We start from the raw sequence: 20,422 nt of genomic DNA, 5'->3' as shown, positions 1-20,422 counted from the left end.
AGTCTGGTTTTGAAGTTTTTTTGTTGTAATATCGCAACTTTCATGTCTGTAATCGTGTGACCAGAGAGATTGAAGTGTTCTCTGACTGGTTTATGAATGTTATAATTCTTGACGTCTGATTTGTGTCCATTTATTCTTTTACGTAGGGACTGTCCAGTTTGACCAATGTACATGGCAGAGGGGCATTGCTGGCACATGATGACATATATCATATTGGTGGATGTGCAGGTGAACGAGCCTTTGATAGTGTGGCTGATGTTATTAGGCCCTGTGATGGTGTCCCCTAAATAGATATGTAGGCACAGTTGGCAACGGGCTTTGTTGCAAGGATAGGTTCCTGGGTTAGTGGTTCTGTTGTGTGGTATGTGGTTGTTGGTGAGTATTTGCTTCAGGTTGGGGGGCTGTCTGTAGGCAAGGACTGGCCTGTCTCCCAAGATTTACAGACATGAAAGTTGCAGTATTACAACAAAAAAACTTCAAAACCAGACTCCAGCGAGAGACTGTTGAATTGGAATTCATTTGCAAATTGGATACAATTAACTTAGGCTTGAATAGAGACTGGGAGTGGCTAAGTCATTATACAAGGTAACCTATTTCCCCTTGTTTTTTCCTACCCCCCCCCCCCCCGACGTTCTTGTTAAACCCTGGATTTGTGCTGGAAATGGCCCACCTTGATTATCATACACATTGTAAGGAGAGTGATCACTTTAGATAAGCTATTACCCACAGGAGAGTGGGGTGGGGGGAGAGAAAACCTTTTGTAGTGGTAAACACCCATTTTTTCATGCTTTGTGTGTATAAAAAGATCTTCTATACTTTCCACAGTATGCATCCAATGAAGTGAGCTGTAGCTCACGAAAGCTTATGCTCAAATAAATTGGTTAGTCTCTAAGGTGCCACAAGTACTCCTTTTCTTTCTCCTGTATACCACAGGCCACTAACACGGCTCAGCACCGGCACACTAACCCCAACAACTGACATTAGAATAGAGTATTACAGCTCAGAGGAGACTAGAGTGTTATGTGCCACAGGGAAAGAATAGTGCCGGAGTCTGCTGCAATGGCAGGAAAAAGATTGAGGTAGAGAGAGTCCCAGATAACTGGCTAGTTACCCACTCTCCATGCTGGAGAGAGAGGTTAAAAAAAAAAACAACCCGTGGCCACAGCGTCACATCAAGAGCTCATGTTCAATTTATAATTCACCCTAACCCCCAAATCATTTTCAGTCACTGTTTCCCAGGATAGAGTCCCCCATCCTTCAAGTCTGGCCTACATTCTTTGTTTACATTTAGCCATTTAAAAATGCATGTGGTTTGCTTGCGCTCAACTTACCAAGCGATCCAGATCTCTTTGTATGAGTGACCTGTCCTCCTCATTATTTACTAGTTCCCAATTATTGTGTTATTTACCAACTTTATTAGTGATGATTTTAGTTTTCTTCTAGGTCACTGATAAAAATGTCAAAAAGCACAGGGCCAAGAACTGATCCCTGTGGGGACCCTCCTGGAAACACTACCTACTCAATGACAATTCCCTATTTAAAGTTATCTTTTGAGATCTATCAGTTGTCAAGTTTTTATTCCATTGAAAGTGTGCCATGTTAATTTTATATTGGTCTAGTTTTTTAATCAAAATGTCATATGGTACCAAGTCAGATGCCTTACAAAAGTCTTATATCAACACAGTTATCATTATCAATCAAACTAGTACTAAAAAAAAGATAGATTAGTTTGACAGGATCTGTTTTTTATAAACCCATGTTGATCGGCATTAATTACTTTAATTCTTTATTAATCAAGTCTCGTATCAGCTGCTCCATTGTCTTGCTCAGGATCAATAGACTGACAGGTCTGTAATTTCCCGATCACCTGGCTTACCCTTTTTAAATGTTCGTACAATGTCAACTTTCTTCACTAGTGTCCAAGACCTATTGAAAAATCAACATTAATGGTCAAGAGAGTTGCTCAGCTAGCTCTTTTTAAACTCTTGGATGCAAATTATTTGGACCTGCTGATTTAAAAATGTCTAACTTTAGTAGCTGCTGTGTATCGCTCTCTTAAGATACTAGTGAAATAGAAAGTGTTATCATATGATATGACTACATTGTGTTTTTTCCCAAATATAGAACTGAAATATTTATTGAACATTTCTGCATTTTCTGCATAACTATTGATAATTCTACCATTTTGATCTAGCATTTCATCTACACCAATATTATTGTTAGGATTCTTTTTGTATGCTTTTAAAAACTCCCTCTTTATTGTCCTAAACTCTGCTGGCCATAAATTTCTACTTGCGTTCTTTTGATTCCTTTATCTATTTCAGTGGTTCCCAAACTAGGGGTGCCGCTTGTTCAGGGAAAGCCCCTGGCAGGCCGGGCCGGTTTGTTTACCTGCCATGTCCACAGGTTCGGCCCATCGCAGCTCCAACTGTCTGCGATTTGCCGTCCCAGGCCAATGGGGTCCGCGGGTTCGGCCAATGGGGTCCGTGGGCCGAGGGATGTGCTGGCCGCCGCTTCCCGCAACCCCTATTGGCCTGGAGTAGCGAACCGCTGCCACTGGGAGCTGCGATTGGCCGAACCTGCAGACGCGGCAGGTAAACAAATCAGCCCAGCCCGCAGGGGCTTTCCCTGAACAAGCGACGCCCCTAGTTTGAGATCCACTGATCTATTTTCTACAATTCCTAGCTTCTGATTTTATATTTGTAACTTTTAACTTCCTCTTTCTTTCATATTTTATTTTTATAGCTACTTCACTTTCCCTCTAAGTCAGGGTGGTTTTTTTTTTTTTTTTTTTTTAAACAAACACAGCCTTCTTCCTCGTGGGTTTTTGGACCTCTAGTAAAGTGTTCTTAAATAATTCCCAATTAACATTCACATTTTTCTGATTAAATTCTTTCTCTCGGCTGATTTGGTTCATAATTATTTTCAGCTTTGTAAAATTGGGCCCTTTAAAGCACCAAGTATACGTAATATTGGTCTGGACTTTATTCTGTTTGCACGTTATAAATGTGATCAAGTCATGATCGCTTGGTACCTAAGCTCCCATTAAGTTTTAGTTCTGTGGTTAGTTCCTTTTTATTTGTCAAGATGGAGGTTCAATATAGATTTTCTCTGTGTTTAATGCTATATTTTTTGAGTTAGGAAATTATCATCTTGACAACAACGAATTTCCAAAAGTGTTTTAGTACTGGCAGCATGAGACCACTCAAATTGAAGTCCCTCATGATTATGCATTTTTCCCCCTACACATCATAGATGTGTAATGAGCCAGTCATCCTATTCCCTAACGTATTTTAGTTGTCTGTAGCAGATTCCACCTAATATCCCAATCTTGTGCATTATCTGTTAGGACATTGACCCATAGCAATTCAAGATTATTTTCTTCTGAGTTATCAGTAACTCAGAAATAGGTAGACATTTTAGATACACAGTGTCACTCCCCCTCCTTTCTTGCTCACTCTGTCCTTCCTAAGCAAGTTATAACCATTGATTTTTTTTTTTTACATTCCAATCATGCAAACCATCCCACCAGATTCCAGAAATACCAACTACGTTGAATTTATGTTTATAAATTTGTTTCTCTGTTTGTTACCAAGGATCCTCGCATTGGTGAAAAATTAGTTCAATAATTTATCTTCGTGTCTTTTGGTCTCAGCATCTAGATTTTGTGCTAAATGAGCAGTCATATCTTCCCTTTTTTTACCCTCCCCTTTTGTTATTAATTTAATGCTCCCTAACTACTGTAGCTAGCCTGTTCCTGAGGAGATTGGTTCCCCTTCTGCTGAGTTAGAGGCTATCCATACTACGCATTCCCATCTCCCCATAGAAGGTGGACCAGTGTTCACCAAAACCCTTACACCACTTACCTAGCCAACAGTTCACTTTCAGAATCTTGTGCTTTCTATCTTCCTTCACTTGTGGGACAGGAAGGATCTTGAACATTCTTCTTATTCTTCAGCACACTTCTGAGTTCACTGAAGTCATCTATTACCTGTGAGGTATCCCTCAATGCAGAGTCATTAGTGCCAAAATGAACCATTGTCAATGGATCTTTGCCCATTGACTTCAGAAGCCTGTGCAATCTTAGAGTGACATCTGATGTCTTGGCTCCAGAAAGACAGCACGCTCTCCTGTTTTGTCCACTGTCGCTTGCAGAATGTTCTTTCAATTCTTTGAATATTAAATCCCAGCAAGGATCATCTGTCTTCCTTGGACTGTTGGAGATCTTTGTGGACAAGCTTGATTTTCTTACAGGTTGGGCTGAGCTGCCATCCACTGGTGTGTCCTGTGTATCTCTCCATTTCCTTGGACCGGTTGGATCTTGAGAGATATCTTGTGCAGTTTCCACACTGAGCACCTGGTATTGACTGAAAACTTCTAGTTATGTGGAATTCCTCTTCTCTCTGTTCACCACCACAGACTGCCCATCTTTATCCTTCTCCAGCTATGTAGAATGCCGTTGTGGCCTCTTGTGGTTACAAACTGCCCCTGTGTGACTTCCTTTCTTTCCAACTCTTTGGTGGCCAGCTCCTTTCTTCATTAAACCTGAGGTACTGGTGTTTCCCAAATCTGGATGTCTAGGAAATCTTCAGCTTCCCTGATTCTTCATAGCTTCTCTTTTTGTCCCTCCAATCAAGAATCTTTACTCCAGCATAGTCACCAACTTGCACTTCACACACAGTGCAATTTCCTTGCACATTTCTGCTTTTAGGCAACAAAGAAATTATGGCACATCTGTTGGAGGCTACCAACACTGTTCCATTGCTGGCCATCTTGAAATCACACGGAGAGCTGGACCTGCAAGGAAAGCCTCTCACGCTCCCTCTCTAAACTCCCTCAAAAACTCGTTTAGTTGCCTCTGCAGTCTTTAATTACATGGCAAGAAATAGTATGTAGTTATGCATAGGGAATCTTAATTCTGGCATTTGCTAACTTTTGAGTGCTTGACTTTGCAAAGTTAGCATTCTTCTAACTTAGTTCTTGTGTGTGTAATACATACGCTATTACAGACTTGTTAGATAAGAAGGAAGTATATTATTTGCTTATGCGGGCTAATTCCTAGTATTTTTTGTTTTCCTGTCTCTCTCTTTTGAACATGCTCCTTTCCCATATTCTGTCACAATATTTAGCATTTGTCTAATGTGCACTGTACTAGGCTGATCAAATGTTAATATTGAAACAGTTCCTTCTCCCTTCCCCTTATATTCTGCATGATTGACTGACTTTCTTTACCCCCTTAGTGCTTTGCTTTCTGCAGAAAGATCACTTTGTGTATGTTGCTTTTTGTTGTTTAATTAACAGTGATAATTAATCAAATAGGACATGCGAGAAACACAAGGTTTTTCCTGCCCTTCTCTAAATTTTTGGAAAACTTCCTGTTCTCCACTTGATTTAATTTGAAAGCACTTCAGGAGGGATATCTTTGATATGTGTAATTGAAATTAAGCATCTAACAAGGGCTAACTAGAGCTCAATGTGTATGGAAAAAAAAAAATCGAAGAGCCCGGTACTAAAGCAGACTTTCTTCTTTTTTTCCTTTTCCCTCTGTTGGAATAGGATACTCAAGGGATAGTAAGCCTTTCTCTTTTCCAGTTAACTGCACTTATCTGAATAGTTGCAGAATTCAAGTTACAACCAGCCTAGGATATCTGACCTTGACAGCCCAAAGTCCAGAAGAATAGGTGTTGAGAATGTGAGAGTTTATCTAATAATCTGGGCATTGTGCATCAACTACAATTGGCTACTTGAAAACCAGGTTTGTATATCAATACTGCTTTGTAAGCCAGGTCCTCACTGGAACCCTTGTTGGTTTCTTTTAGTGTAGGAACAGTCTGCAGACTAGTCAAAGTGATGTTGGACAAATGCTGCGTTATCAAGATGACAGGTTTCAGAGTAGCAGCCATGTTAGTCTGTATTCGCAAAAAGAAAAGGAGTATATTTAAAAAGGGTTTAGCTAATTGCCATATTTGGGGTTGGGAAGGAATTTTCCTCCAGGGCAGATTGGAAGAGGCCCTGGAGGTTTTTCACCTTCCTCTGTAGCATGGGGCACGGGTCACTTGCTGGAGGATTCTCTGCTCCTTGAAGTCTTTAAACCACGATTTGAGGACTTCAATAGCTCAGACATAGGTGAGAGGTTTTTCGCAGGAGTGGGTGGGTGAAATTCTGTGGCCTGCTTTGTGCAGGAGGTCAGACTAGATGATCATAATGGTTCCTTCTGACCTTAGTATCTATGAATCTATAAATGAAATCTGAGAGAAAATGTTATATTTATTGAGAACTGACATGTGAGTGAGCACTCTAGAAGAGACAAAATATCCTATACCTACCCTAAAGAGCTTTTTGTTGAGGGAATATTTTTATCTTTTAATAATAATAAAGCATTGCATTTCTTGTTAATATTTGTTTGCACATTCCTCTTTTCATGAGTTGCTTTAGGGATCTAAACACCATTATTTTGCTTTGTTGGGGGGCAGGGACAACTTTTGGAAAACTTAGTGTACATGTATCTGACTTTCATTGAGACTCTGCTATCACCCAGTTTTCCATCTAGGTTGATTTGCTTGAGATGCAATCAGTAATTTAATCTGGGGGGAAAAGTCCAAGATCCCTGTCTCCCACTCCCCAAATCCCTTGTTCTATTAATTATTAGTCCGCAAAGCCCCGTTCTGATCGTAAGGGCTTGCTGAGCTAATGGAGATGGAATCTTGCCAACCCACTTGTCCCAATATTCTTCCATTTCATTCTAGTCTGCTACCCAACTTCAGTAACAATGAAGTATGTTGTTGTGCTCCCAACTCCATCTGGAGAGGAGATCGTGCATCTGTTGGACTCAACTGTTAGATACAGAGGCATCTGATCAGGGGTGAAAGTAAGTCGAGTGACTTACCGGTACCCTGGGGCCAGCTCTGGCCCCCAGAAAGGGCTGGGCATAGGACGGAAGGGATGGGGCTGAGGAGGGTCAGAGCCAGCCCCAGCCTACCCTGTAAGGTAAGTGCCCTCCCCCCTTTCTCTTTCTCCCCCACCGGGGTAGCAGCAGCAGCCCGGGGCTATTTAAAGGGCCCAAGGCTCCCCTGCTTCTACTGCCCCGGTCCTTTAATTAGACTCCGGAGCCCTGGAGTAGCGACGGGGCTCCAGGGGCTATTTAAAGGACCTGGGCGGCAGAGGCAGCTACCCCAGGGCTCCAGCAGCGGGGACTCTGGAGGCAATTTAAAGGGCCTGGGGCTCCAGCCACTGCTGGGAGCCCCAGGCCCTTTAAATTGCCCCCTGGGGAAGCCAGGCTGCCCCAGTATGGGGCACCGGCTCTTGCTGGTACTCCGTACTGGGGCGTACCGACTTATTTTCACATCTGCATCCGACTCCCTTTCTGCTTACATAGTGGCTGCTTTGCTCACTTCCAAGATGCCCATCTTTCCCAAGGATATTGGAAATACAGTGACAGATGGCTTGAATGTTGGGGATAGGCAACAGATAATTGCGGGGGGAAATATATGATTGTAATTCTTTCTAAATAACTGTTAAGAGTTTGATGACCCCAGTGATAAAAAGTGGAAATGTCACTTCACATTCTATAGCAGTAAATTCACTACAATGCAGCATACAAGCACAGTAAATACAAAAACTATATTAAAGATTATGTGAGGTTAACTTCAGCACTGCACAGTTAACTTTGCTTCTACTTTTAATTTGCTACTGCTATTAATTCCTTCCAAAATTGGCCAAATGTGTAGAGAAGCAATAAAGATTGTATGGCTACTTGTAGCTAGTTCTTGAATGTAGTACATTAAATGCAACTAAGTAAGTAGCAACATAGACTTAGTTACTGTAATGAATGGCACATTATCCACTCTCCAAATTAATTAAAGTAAGATGGTTTGATAAACCAAATGGATCTGATGTACAATAAAGTTTCTTTCTTATAGTTAGCATCAGTGGCCTATGTTATTTTTGGGGAAAGGTTGAGAATGACCAACTCAGTTCGACATTAAATATGTCACTACAAACCGTGGTTTTCAAAACTTTGAACAAGGGCACAGTATCCAGAAAGTAGGAAAAGTTTGAAATGTCATTGTGAGTTAGTAATATTGTGGAGTAAGATGAGGTGAGACTTCCTTGCAGTCGAAAACGTGAGGGCCAGAAAAATTAAGTGTAGTAGGGTGATTGGACTGTGAGGTTTGAGCAAATACCACACATTGAATAAAAATACTAAAGTCTTGTTTTCTGTAGAAAATTTTAGTTAAACTATTGTCACTTACTTGTAATTGTTCAATGTGTACAAACAAACCATCTTGGCTAGTGTAAATTTGTGCGGTGTTCCCATGTTCACAGCTAGGGTGACCATACAGCAAGTGTGAAAAATCGGGATGGGGTGGGGGGTAATAGGAGCCTATATAACAAAAAGACCCAAAAATTGGGACTGTCCCTATAAAATCGGGACATCAGGTCACCCTACACACAGCAACCATTGAAGTATCTGCAATTGTGGGAAACCTGTCCCTGATGTTATGGCTTTTGTGAGTAGTAATCCATACTTGGTGGGGGTAACTACTTACTGTTTCCATGTCTAGGAAAATTTATTTTCCCTCGAATTTACTCATATACAAATCTAGTCTAGAATATGCCTTTTAAACACTAGCCAAACCACATTTACAAACTGCTTTAGCTGGAGTTGTGTTTTAAAGTGAATATAAATGTGATTAATTAAACTCAGTTCAAAGCCTTGTATAGACAGAGCCTTATGGACAGAAGAAAGATAAATGCACTCTGCTAGCATATTTGTGAGTAGCTTAGTTGGGGACGGATGGGGGAACAAATTGTATTTGCATCAAGATTGTAACTTTGCAGCCCACTTTCATAAGAATACATTTCTGGCCAGTTTGATATCCACTTTGTGCTGCTTCAGTGGTGCAAAGTAGACTTTATGGACCAGAGCATTTGGCCCTACATTTTGAGGCTGTGAATCTAAAATCATTAATTGTTAGTTATATGTAGGGCCCTATCAAATTCACGGCCATGAAAAACGCATCACGGACTGTGAAGTCTGGTCTTCCCCTGTGAAGTCTGGTCTTTTGTGTGCTTTTACCCTATGCTATACAGATTTAATGGGGGAGACCAGCATTTCAGGTTGATATTAAAAAGAGCTCTGCTGCTATTTAGGCACCTAAATGAAGTACAGGCAGTCCTCGACTTTGACGTTGGAGTTACAATGAACGGCACTTACGACACTTCTACATGGACACCCTGATTCGAGTTCCGATTATAGTTTACGATGCTTGGTCCCGCAATGGCAGTTCTGAGTAACGACCTTCTGACTTACAACGCAGGTGTAAGGAACCTATTGTGTGGTAAGTCTGAGGACTGCCTGTAACCGGATTTTTCCACTCTACTCGAGTGATGGGGTGCTGAGTACACAAGAAATTCTGGCCACTTAATTAACTAGCTAAAGGAGTTGAACTCTTTTTTAAAAACCTGCTACTGAATGTTTCATATTTCGTTATAAAATGCAAATATAATTTTCTCAAAATAGCGTGGGATTTCTGAGGTGTATTGATTAGACAATCATTTCTGTACAGTTTAGGGATAGAATATTGACATAAAGCAATGACACAAAATGTGTATTAGAGAGACCAGGTAGGTGAGGTAATATCTTCTGTTGGACCAATGTCTGTTGGTGAAAGAGACAAGCTTTTGAGCTACACAGAGCTCTTCAGGTCTGGAAAAGGAACTCGGTATGTCTACGCTGCAGCATAAGCCCGGACTTAGACTCAGGCTTGAGGCCAAACCCCCCTTCCATCTATACATAAATATCTCAGACTCGGGCTTGGACTTGGGGTCCTAGGATCCCGCAGGGTTGGAGGGTTTGACCCTGAGTTTGACCCTGGGCTCAAGCACTATTGCTTTGCAGTGCAGCCACAGCCCCTCCTCACTCGGGTCCTAGGATTCTACCAAAAGTATCCCACAATCCCATGGGTCAACTTCATTTGTCCTCTCTATCCCAAGAATTTCCAGTCAACTCCAGAAAGGGGAAGCAGCTCCCCTTGGTGTAGTGCAGTACCTCTGTGACTCAGTGTTAACCCTTCCATTGTCTTCTGAACACCAAGCTGCAAACACACCATCAGAGACTCTTCTGCGTTTGCAGTGGAGACTGAACAGAACAAGTCTTTTGCAAAGCCTGGTGCATCACAGTCATGGGAGCACAGCCAAATTTTGATAAATCTCTGGTGCCAGGGCAGCAAAACAGTGGACTTTAGTAAGAGTACCAGGAATGACCATGCACACCAGCAAATAGCAAAAGAGCTGACAGCTTTGCAAATTTACCAGATTGGTGACCAGTGCAGGGAGCAGATTAAGCAGCTAAAGACTGAGTACAGGAAAACCAGGGACCAGAACCACACCTCAGGCAACTGGTTGACATCACGCCTGTTTGAGGAGGAATTTGATTAGGACGGGGGGTGGACAAACTACGTCCCTTCAGGGCTTTGGATCCGGCCCATGGAATTGCCACCCCCGTGGTGTCACGGGGCTAAGGCAGGCTCCCTGCCTGTCCTGGCCCTGCGCCACTCCCGGAAGCAGCTGGCACCATGTCCCTGCGGCCCTTGTGGGGAGGGGGGAGCAGAGGGTGCCATGCCGTTAAACTAAAACAAGGACTGTCTATGCATCTAACAGAGCCACTGGCTCCATTAAGACCAGAATCCATAGTCTACTGGCTCCCTGACCAGGGTACCTTCCAACTAGGCCAATGGGTGTTTGATGGGAGTCAAAGCTTACATCCCTGAGCCAGCAAGTTAGAGTGCTATAAAATGTAAGTGTAGCCAAGCCCTTAGACACCTTTGGCTGGCCAGTGCTTCTGACTTGTGGTTGTGGGCTCAAGGTAAGGGGCTGTTTGAATTGCAGTGTGGACATTTGGGATCATGCTGGAGCCTGAGCTCTAGGACCCTGCGAGGTGGGAAGGACCCAGACCTCAGGCTGCAGCCCAAACCCTAGCATTTACACTGCAATTTTAAAAAAACCTTCTCCTAAGTCAGCTGGTACAGGCCAGCTGCAGGTGTCTAATGCCCTCTGGGTGTCTAATACCCAGAGACATGCCCTCTGTGTACCTTTCCCAGACCTGAAGAAGAGCTCCGTGCAGCTCTAAAGCTCATCTCTTTCACCACCAGAAGTTGATCCAATAAAATATATTACCTCCCCCACTTCGTCTATCTAGTATCCTGGGACCAACTCAGCTACAATGACACTGCAAAGAACAAAGTGTGTGGTGATTCTGAATCCAAGGATATCACTATTCTGTTAGCGATATCTTCTGTAGATCAGTATGACTTTGGGAACTGGCTGGCTCTGGAACTATATATACAAGGTATTTTGTACTTGTCCTGGAGATTATATGTTTAATGCATAAATAGCTTTTAACTGGGATTTCTAAGAAAAAATTAATTCTAGAAGAAGAGTTGGCAAATATCCTTTGACTCTTCTGAGATTGTGTGAGGTTGCGTCACAATTATAGACTACCTGCATATGTATGTTGGTTTGAAAGAACTGGACAATGGGTAAAATCCAGAGAATCCAAAGAGTTGAATAGTTCCCACAGGGCTGCCTATAAACTTCACTTTACCTTTGGATCTGGGGTGAATGTTTCAGAGATCAGACCACACTTACTGGGTTTGTTTCAACATAAGAAGATCCCTCCATCATTATATCAGCACTAAAATGTCTGACCCAACCTTGGAAACTGATGAATTCTGTGGATTTATGCAGCTTTTGTAAAAGAGCTGCTAAGTTATATTTTAGTTTCATTTTACCATCAGATCTGATCTTTGGGGGATGCTCTCAATTTCCTGACCCCTTGCTGTAAGTTATTTGCTTCCTTGCTGGTCTTTTTGCTATCTGTGAGCTAGGGCTTGTTAGATTTGATTCTAGTCCAGCATCAAAAAATTACAGCTAGACCAAGAAGCCAATGACATCTCTAGACCTGTGAGGCCTGGAAACACACACACACCTGTTTTTGTATGTGGATTGTATGTCTCTCATAGAAGTATGGCTGGTGCAGAATAGTTTTATTTATCCTTGACTATCAGTGTCAGAAGGGATCATTCAAGTAGATGCTTCAGGGTAGTGAAGAGTCTGATGAAACTGCAACTAAATAGACAAGGTAAGCTGGTCCATCCCGGGAGCCCAGCCAGGCACGGAGGGTGGAGAGCACCTGGCAGGGAGGGTCGGGTTGGTCGGTCACCCCTCCTCCAACCCCTGTGGGAGAGAAGGGTACGGTGGGTGGGTGTGTCACCTCTCTGTGTGTGGGGGTAGGGGTGTGTGTGTCACTTCTCCCCATGTGAACTCTAAAGCCTTAAAGATAAGAAGGTAAATATAAAGAATCCAACTACACAGTATTTCTTTTTAATGGGGGCTCAGTCAACTTGATGTTAATTTGAATGTTTGTACTGCATAGTTCTGACTGATTGCTGTTGAACTCACTTGAATATGAGTAATTTTACCAGGTGTCCCGTATTCAGCATAGGGAAATATGGTCACCCTAGTTTAAGTTGAGAATTTTGCACCTATTTAACTAGATCCATTTTAAATTGATTTAAGCTGGTACACTTTGCTAGTCTAGACAGGACCTTAATTTACAATGTTAAAGTGATGAAAGTGTACTTTTGTCCCTCTTATAAGTGAATAGTGATTGCAACAGAAAGTACACCCTTGAATTTTTTTGACTGGTTATATGGTTAGTAGCCAGAAATACTTTACTTTCTCTATTGGTTAGTTTACGGCATACACCTCAATGCTTTCTTAATAGAAAGCTTAACTATATTTCTTTGTGGCAGGATCAAACATAGATTTTTCTATCTGAGCATGGTAGACTCAGGAACATTGAAGGACAGCAGTGTGTCCAGAAGGAGAGCAATTTCTTTGCCAGGCTAGCTGCAGGTTAGATGGTTCTGCTGTGGTAAACTTAAACTTGGTTTTAGTCATTTGTACGTAGATGAATAGTGGATTGGAGCTGCTCTAGATTATCTCTAATTTGTGAAGTAATTCTCTGACGAGTCTCAGAATGTCTTTTACATAGTGTTGCACATAAAACCAGAATGAGGACAGCACTTTGTGGCATGGCTTGACCCCCGCAGTTACTCTAAGATATAGGACAAAACTATGCAGAAAACAAAACTATGCAGAAAACTATGCAGTTCTGATCCATCACTTCCCCTGGTTTTAGCATCCTCTGTAACTCCTTAATCCACTTAGTTTAAAAGATCATTTTATATTTAAAAGCTAAAATCAGGAGCAAAACATTCTGTAGAATTTAAGCAAAGACTTTGATAATAGAATCTCTCTAAAATAAACATTAGACTGTAAGACTTACATATATAGAAAGGTAAAACAATATTAAGACGAGATAAGCCTGTAGAAACACAACATTCTTAACTCTCCCCATTGTACCTACATATTGCAACAAATACAATGTGTCCCACCACCAGAATTTCTAAAATTGTTGGCATATCTACCATTGGGCAGGTCTACACTATGGGGCTAAGTCGACCTAAGTTACGCAATTCCAGATACGTGAATAATGTACATGGAGTCTACGTATCTTAGGTTGACTTCTTGTGATGTCTGTACTGCGCTGGGTCGATGGGAGAAACTCTCCCATTGACTTACTTTATGCTTCTTGTTCCAATGGAGACTGGAGTCGACGGGAGAGCAATTGGCGGTCCATTTAGCGTGTCTTCACTCAGTGGATCGATCGCCGCGCATCAATCCCCCTGTAAGTGGAGACAAGCCCATTGACTTAAGTGGGATCAGGGTCAAGGCCCTTGATGGTTTTAAAAAATGCAATATGTGTGTCTCTGTATGTATGTATATATGTAGCAATAACGGTATTTGAAAACTTCTGAGCAAATTCTGTCTTTGTGGACAGTCTGCAATAGGAAAGATTCCTTTACAGGAACTTCTGGCCTTACTGGAGTTTGCCCAATTAAGGCAGGGAAACTAAGTTTGTTATTCTTTAGGGATGAACGGTCATTTGGGAGAAATATCCTTGGGATGGTAAGTAAATAACAATAATTATGATCTAAATCTCTGAGGTTATAATGTATGAAAAAAATAAGGAAAATGATAGTTTGTGTTCCAGTCTAATATTTTTATAGACCAAGGAAATTATGCATTAAGATTGAGATCATCGGCCAAATTCTGCTCTCATTTGCACTAATAAATGAAAGTGTTCACCTGGACAATCTCTGTAGCTAAAATGTAGGCAACAGAAGAACATAATATGTTTGTTGTTAGCACCCGGGATAAAGGTTGGAGAAGGCTACATTACTTATGAGCATGAATGTATTTATAAGTAAATTACAGTGTAGTTCTGTCTTTTAGAAGCAAATAAGTCAAAAGATGTTGAAAAGATTTAGGTTTTATATATTTAATTTGCTTTGAAAATGATTGGTTAAGGACCCCCTTACACACACACTTAAATCTGATAGAGAGCTATTGTACTGAATCTGTACACTTTATACCTGGATAATAATATAAAGGTGTATATATGTGTAAAGATATGTACACATTGCAAAAGCACAATATGAATGAATCATGGTATGCTCCATAAGATTATTTTGAAAGATAACTACTCTGGATATTACAAAGACATTTTCGTAGATTAGGGTATGTATACTTTAGATCAAGATACCATTCCTGTTACATAAGAGAATCTTACAGGAAAGGAAGTGTGTGTGCATTTAATCGTTTTCACATTTTACTTTCTGTTAGACACACCACATACAAATTTTTCCTTTAACACGGAAGTTATTTTTAGTGGCAAGGTGCAATATATTTCAGAGACTAGAATCTAAGCTATTTTTATGGTGAACCATAACGCCCAAAAGTTAAATAAGTTAAATAATATTTCAACCACATGTCCGGGTAGTTTCATAATGAGTAATTCATTTGATTAACCATAAGTGTTCCAAATCTTAGTTGCCCAGCTGCAAGTAGTTGAAAATTTTCATTTTACCAGTTGGTTACAGCATCCATTTCAGCAGTGTGTCCCTGTCTGTAAAATGGGGATAATACTACCCTACTTCCATGGGAGTGTTGTGGTGATAAATGTATTAGTATATATAAGGTGCTTCAATATAGCTTATATAAGAATGTTGATATTTCTGCTTAGAATTATGAAGGACGTTGGGGTGAGTAACCAAACTCTGTATTTCGGTAGCTCTTCAGATTACCGTATAATAAAACTGTTTGTTCACACTGTCTAACAAAGGTAATCTAATTTGACATACAAAATTAGATATTGCAAAAGCAGATATATTACTATGATATAAATAGAAAAAATAACAACTCTATTGCTGATCTAAACAGAGGCAGACAGGCTGTTGGTCTTCTGTAAGTTCTTAAGCAAGTTTGTGCTGTTTTCAGTTGAATTTTAAACTTTCAACTTCAAAATATCTGTGTATATGTTGAAAAATATCTCCAGTTGTGGGAGCTGAGCAGTATTGTGTCAGAACAGAGTTATTTGAGATCCATAAGTGAAATACGTGTTAAGTATTCTGTATTATTTTTGGTTTCAGAGTAGCAGCCGTGTTAGTCTGTATTCGCAAAAAGAAAAGGAGTACTTGTGGCACCTTAGAGACTAACACATTTATTTGAGCATAAGCTTTTGTGAGCTACAGCTCACTTCATCGGATGCATTCAGTGGAAAAACTGAATGCATCCGATGAAGTGAGCTGTAGCTCATGAAAGCTTATGCTCAATTAAATTTGTATTATTTTTGTTTATCATTAGGCTTAATTGTAAAATGCTGTTAAAATTTGTGATGAATGGTACAATAGAAATGCAAATATTATTGTAACTGGATTGTGAGTCTTTAGGTCGCAATGGAGAGGTTCAAAGCTATTTTGTTGACCTACCTTGGCAGCGAGAACAGTTGAGCCGCTTTAGTTCTAACTCAGGGATACAAAAGTCTGAGTGGCTCTCTGAGTGAAAGAGAACTACAAGGAAGGGCAGGAACTCTGCTGGAGAAAGTCCTTTTATGTTTGTAAGCAGAGCCCTCCCTTTGGGCTTTGTTGCTTTATTTAAAAATAAAAGCAAACCTCAGAAAGATGGTGAGTTTACAGACATTACCCCATTTTGCATGTGATGAGTATTGGGGAATGGCATGGAGACTCTGCCTGTTTGCAAATCAGTTCCGGTAAGTCTGAAAAGTAAACAAGTTGAAAAAAAAATACTGATGTATTTCCTAAAAGAAAGAACTATAGCTGTTTAAGTTCATATTCATTTCAGTTAAACCTTTTAGATGCGTCCTAAACCAGTATATATATGAAAGCTCAGTTCTGTATATAATGACTATATATCTATAAGGCCTTAAAGAGCTTTGCTCATAGACTGAAAAACTCACAATGCCTTAGCATGTGGAGGTTTTACTTTAAACCAAGCAGCTGTAAATTGATAGTACTGAAATGATTACATTGCATTGAAACAATTGCCAGTGCCAACAGTAAACAATGTTCCAGGGTAGCAGCCGTGTTAGTCTGTATTCGCAAAAAGGAGTACTTTCGTGAGCTACAGCTTATGCTCAAATAAATTGGTTAGTTTCTAAGGTGCCACTAGTACTCCTTTTCTTTTAAGAGTAAACAATGACGTTTGCCTAACTCACATCGTTTTCTGTGTCCTGTACTTAGAGTTTGAGAACTTCTTAGTTCTCGAGGCTTCAGAACTTTAGCAGAGGATTTGCTCTCTGCACATCAACCAGTGGCTGAATAACTTAAAAAAAATAAATTAAGCTGCTTACATTATAATGCTTTATACCTTCACATTAAGTTCCTTTGAAAGTCATGGCTTCAGACTGGGAAAGAAGCTGTTCCCAAAGGCTGAACTTGTACTCCGTACTGTGCTTAAATATTAGATCATTAGGGAAGGCAAGTGGAGAGATTTTGTGTGTGTGCAGGTGTGTTTGTGTGTGTGTGAGAGAGAGACACACACAAATAGAACACATTGATATTAGATAAACACTATAAAACCATATTCTTAAATCCAGCTCGTACATATAACAAAAATCAGATTATTTCCATTGATGTAGGTAAAATTAGGCTCTTCATTCTATACATATATCTCAAGGACACCGGTACTGACCCACTTTGCTCAGATCTTGCTTGCTTGCAACGGGAATTATATTCTCCCAGTTGTTTTAAATCTCATTACTGGCTATTTTGTGAATGTACAAAAATCTGAAAGGTTTTGTTTGGTATTCCTATGGCAGGCACTTATATGTGTTTTTATAACTTCCATGGTAAATTAACATTGGTTAAAGTGTTACATATTTCTATTACATGTTTTCAGCAGCAGCAAAGTAGTTAATGCAAAGTTTCTCAGTTAAAATGTTCCTTGCTGTGTCATAACAAGCTGAAATGGAGATACTGAGACAGAATGGATATGTTGCTAAGTGTCACAAAATAAAGGATTTGAAAGGCAGGGAAGTAGTTCTGAATAGTTTCTGTTCAGACTTTTGTGTCAGGCCATCTTTGCACATATTATGAAGTCTATGCTTAGCACATAATGCAGAAGCCATATTACTGGACTGGAACAGGCACAGTGTTGGTACATCAAAGAAAGCAACAGCTGTCATTGAGTTTTAGCTGTAGTACTTGTGAAGGCCTTAATCCCTGTTCCTAATCAAAGAGAGAGAGAGAACTTCCCCTTTTAAGCCTGTTTTGCTGTCTTTTCCAAGAAAAGTGCTCATTGGGTCCTGGACCTGAAGCCTTGTCACACAAAATACTTTTCTTTTTTTTTTTACATCAAATTTAACACCAGGAAAAAAGGATTGAACAGATAAAATTTCTTAGATTTTTGTTTTTATGAAGCTAGACAAAATTTATACTGTGCACTCATATCAGATATTTAAGAAATATTTAAGCAGTTGTTAAACTACTTGATTCCACCTGTTGAACAAGACTAAACTATTCTATCAAAAGCATTTCTGTGCTGTCCAGCAAGTACTTAAGACAGTATAAAATGTTTATGGAGGTTCTGCTAATGATGTAACTGAACTTGCTGAATGTTACAGATTTTAAAGTATGCCTGGTGGGTGCTTCCAAATGTGGTTTAACTCTTCTTAGATTCTTGCCTTTCAGATATTAAAGCATTACATCAGGGGTGGCCAAACTATGGCTCTTTTACCATTAAAATGCGGCTCGTGGAGCCCCCCACACCCTCCCGTTCTTCACCTACCAGATTGGGGGTGGGGCAGAGAAGCTCAGGACCTCTGCCTTGCAGCAGGGTTGTGTGGTCGGGCTTCTGCCCAGCAGGGAGGGGTTTTTTTGGGCTTCAGCCCTGCGAGGCACACCTGCTAGGGCTTGGGGCTTCAGAAGGAGCAGGCTGAAGCCCCGGCTCCCAGCAGGTGTGCCCTGCTCTTGAACTTCTGAAGAATGTGGCTCAGAGGGCCAGTGAGTTTGGCCACCCCTGCACTACATGTTGAGGATGTACGGAGGACCTTCGTGGAAGGAGCCATACTTAAAAAATGTACTTTGCTTTATTACAGTTGTTTCACATTTTCAGTCCTTATATGTTCATTATGAACGTTTCCCAAAGATCTTTCTTTGAATATCTCATTCACAGTTATTCCAAAATAGGGATGCACAGCTTTGCTTTGTAGTTTTCTAAGCCAAACCAGACATGTTCATGGGAGTACCATGTATCTTTTTTTAAAGCTGCTATGGAAGAATGTAGGAAAATCAGTATTATTCCATATAATTGTTAAAATATTGGAAAATATAATCAATATATTAGGTGGATAAATCTGCCTTTTTCTTGCCCTTAATGTGCTGGTGTTTTAATTGTGCACTGTGAAATATGGACAGTTTATTAATGCATTTTATGTTGAGGAATGTTTTTTGTTTTGTTGGAAAAAACAAATAGCAAAGTTCTGCATTTCAGGAAGTATTACTTTCCTAATCATGGTACAAATTGCCACTAAGTTCTGCACCTGAAGTGGTCTAACAATTTGATTATTAGTGCTCTCTACTACTAATGCATTCCCATGTCTCACTAGAGAAATGAAGCATAAAACTGCTGGTCCATTGCTGGTGCATTACATTTTCTGTCTGGATGTGATTATGATTAAACTGTTAGAATTCCCCTACTAAATTATAATCCATTACAGTAAGTCCTCTTTGAAATGTTTTACTGTAGTAAAATAAGTAGGTTGCTCAAATTAAACCTTAAAAAAAGTTTAAGATGTGAGAATTTCTCCTTTTTTTCTTTTTTCAAAGGGTGTTTTTTAGCTAGAATTATGTGGAATGCCAGATTGGGGGACTGAAACTTTCTTATCAGGTTGGAAATATTTGAAAAATATCTGCTTTTGGAAATAGTTCCATTACTAACTTCTGTTCCAGGGCTGTTCTACTTCTGCACTGGTGCCTGACCATTTAAATAATAGCACAGTAGCCATCAGATTTAAAAGATCATGACTTTTTTCCCCTTAAGGTCTTCAAAGTGCTAGGTACTGCAATGCCTCTGGTATTAATAATCGTTAATGTAAAGAAAGAAAAGGTATACTTGGCATTTTGGAGCATTCAGGCCAATTTCTTATTACTAGGAAAGATTGAGAAGATCAGGGACTGTCTCTTTTCTATAATGTTAGGCACTGTGAAACAATAGGGCCCTGATCTCAGTTGAGGTCCCAAGGGGCTACTAAATTACGATTACTACTAAGAACAACTAGATTTTCCCATATGGGATCTCTGTCTCGTCACCAAGTAAGTAGATCTCAGTGGTTTGATCAGAGCTCAGTCAGGTTCTTAGTCAAATTGATCCTTATAGCTATGGCCAGTCATCCCTGGAGGCAATGAGGTGGTCCAAGTCACTACCACTTGTGGAAAGAGTTAGGCATCTTTTCTTAAGCACCCCCCCCCCCTTTTTTTTTTTTTCTTAAACAAAAGGAGGATAAGTCTGTATACATATACCAAACATTTTTATAGGAATCTAAAAAAATATTTTGAGCTGAAACACTTTTAGGAATAAAAATTCAAAATGGTCCAGCTTTGTTTTTACATTATTTTGTTTTTGCCTGTCAAATTTTAATGTAAAAAAATGTAACTTGACACATTTTGCTATTGGGTGCTGTATGTTGACTTGCAGGGCAGTGATGCAGTGTGGAGGGTCACTGCCCTCTTTAATTTGAATGATCCTATAATATCAACCTTAAATCAGCAGTTGTAGCGTGGGCAATTTATCACTTGTTGCTCAAGGATGTTTGTGTTCTTGCATTTGCCTACTAGTTCATCGAAGTGATATAAACTGGCCATCAGGAAGTTTAGACTTGAAATTAGATGAAGGTTTCTAACCATCAGAGGAGTGAAGTTCTGGAACAGACTTCCAAGGGGAGCAGTGGGGGCAAAAAACATATCTGGCTTCAAAACTAAGCTTGATAAGTTTATGG

General features: G+C 40.2%; 1 protein-coding gene across 3 annotated transcripts in view; it reads left to right on the top strand.

Annotated features, from left to right (window-relative positions):
- The window catches only part of SPIRE1 (spire type actin nucleation factor 1), a 173,269-nt gene that overhangs the window by 46,126 nt on the left and 106,721 nt on the right, over positions 1 to 20,422 (top strand). The window lies entirely within an intron of this gene.

This window comes from Chelonia mydas, chromosome 2 (assembly GCF_015237465.2).
Source record: "Chelonia mydas isolate rCheMyd1 chromosome 2, rCheMyd1.pri.v2, whole genome shotgun sequence".
Taxonomy (NCBI): domain Eukaryota; kingdom Metazoa; phylum Chordata; order Testudines; family Cheloniidae; genus Chelonia; species Chelonia mydas.
Note: the sequence above shows the minus strand (reverse complement) of the source record. Positions and strands in the feature narration are given on the sequence as shown.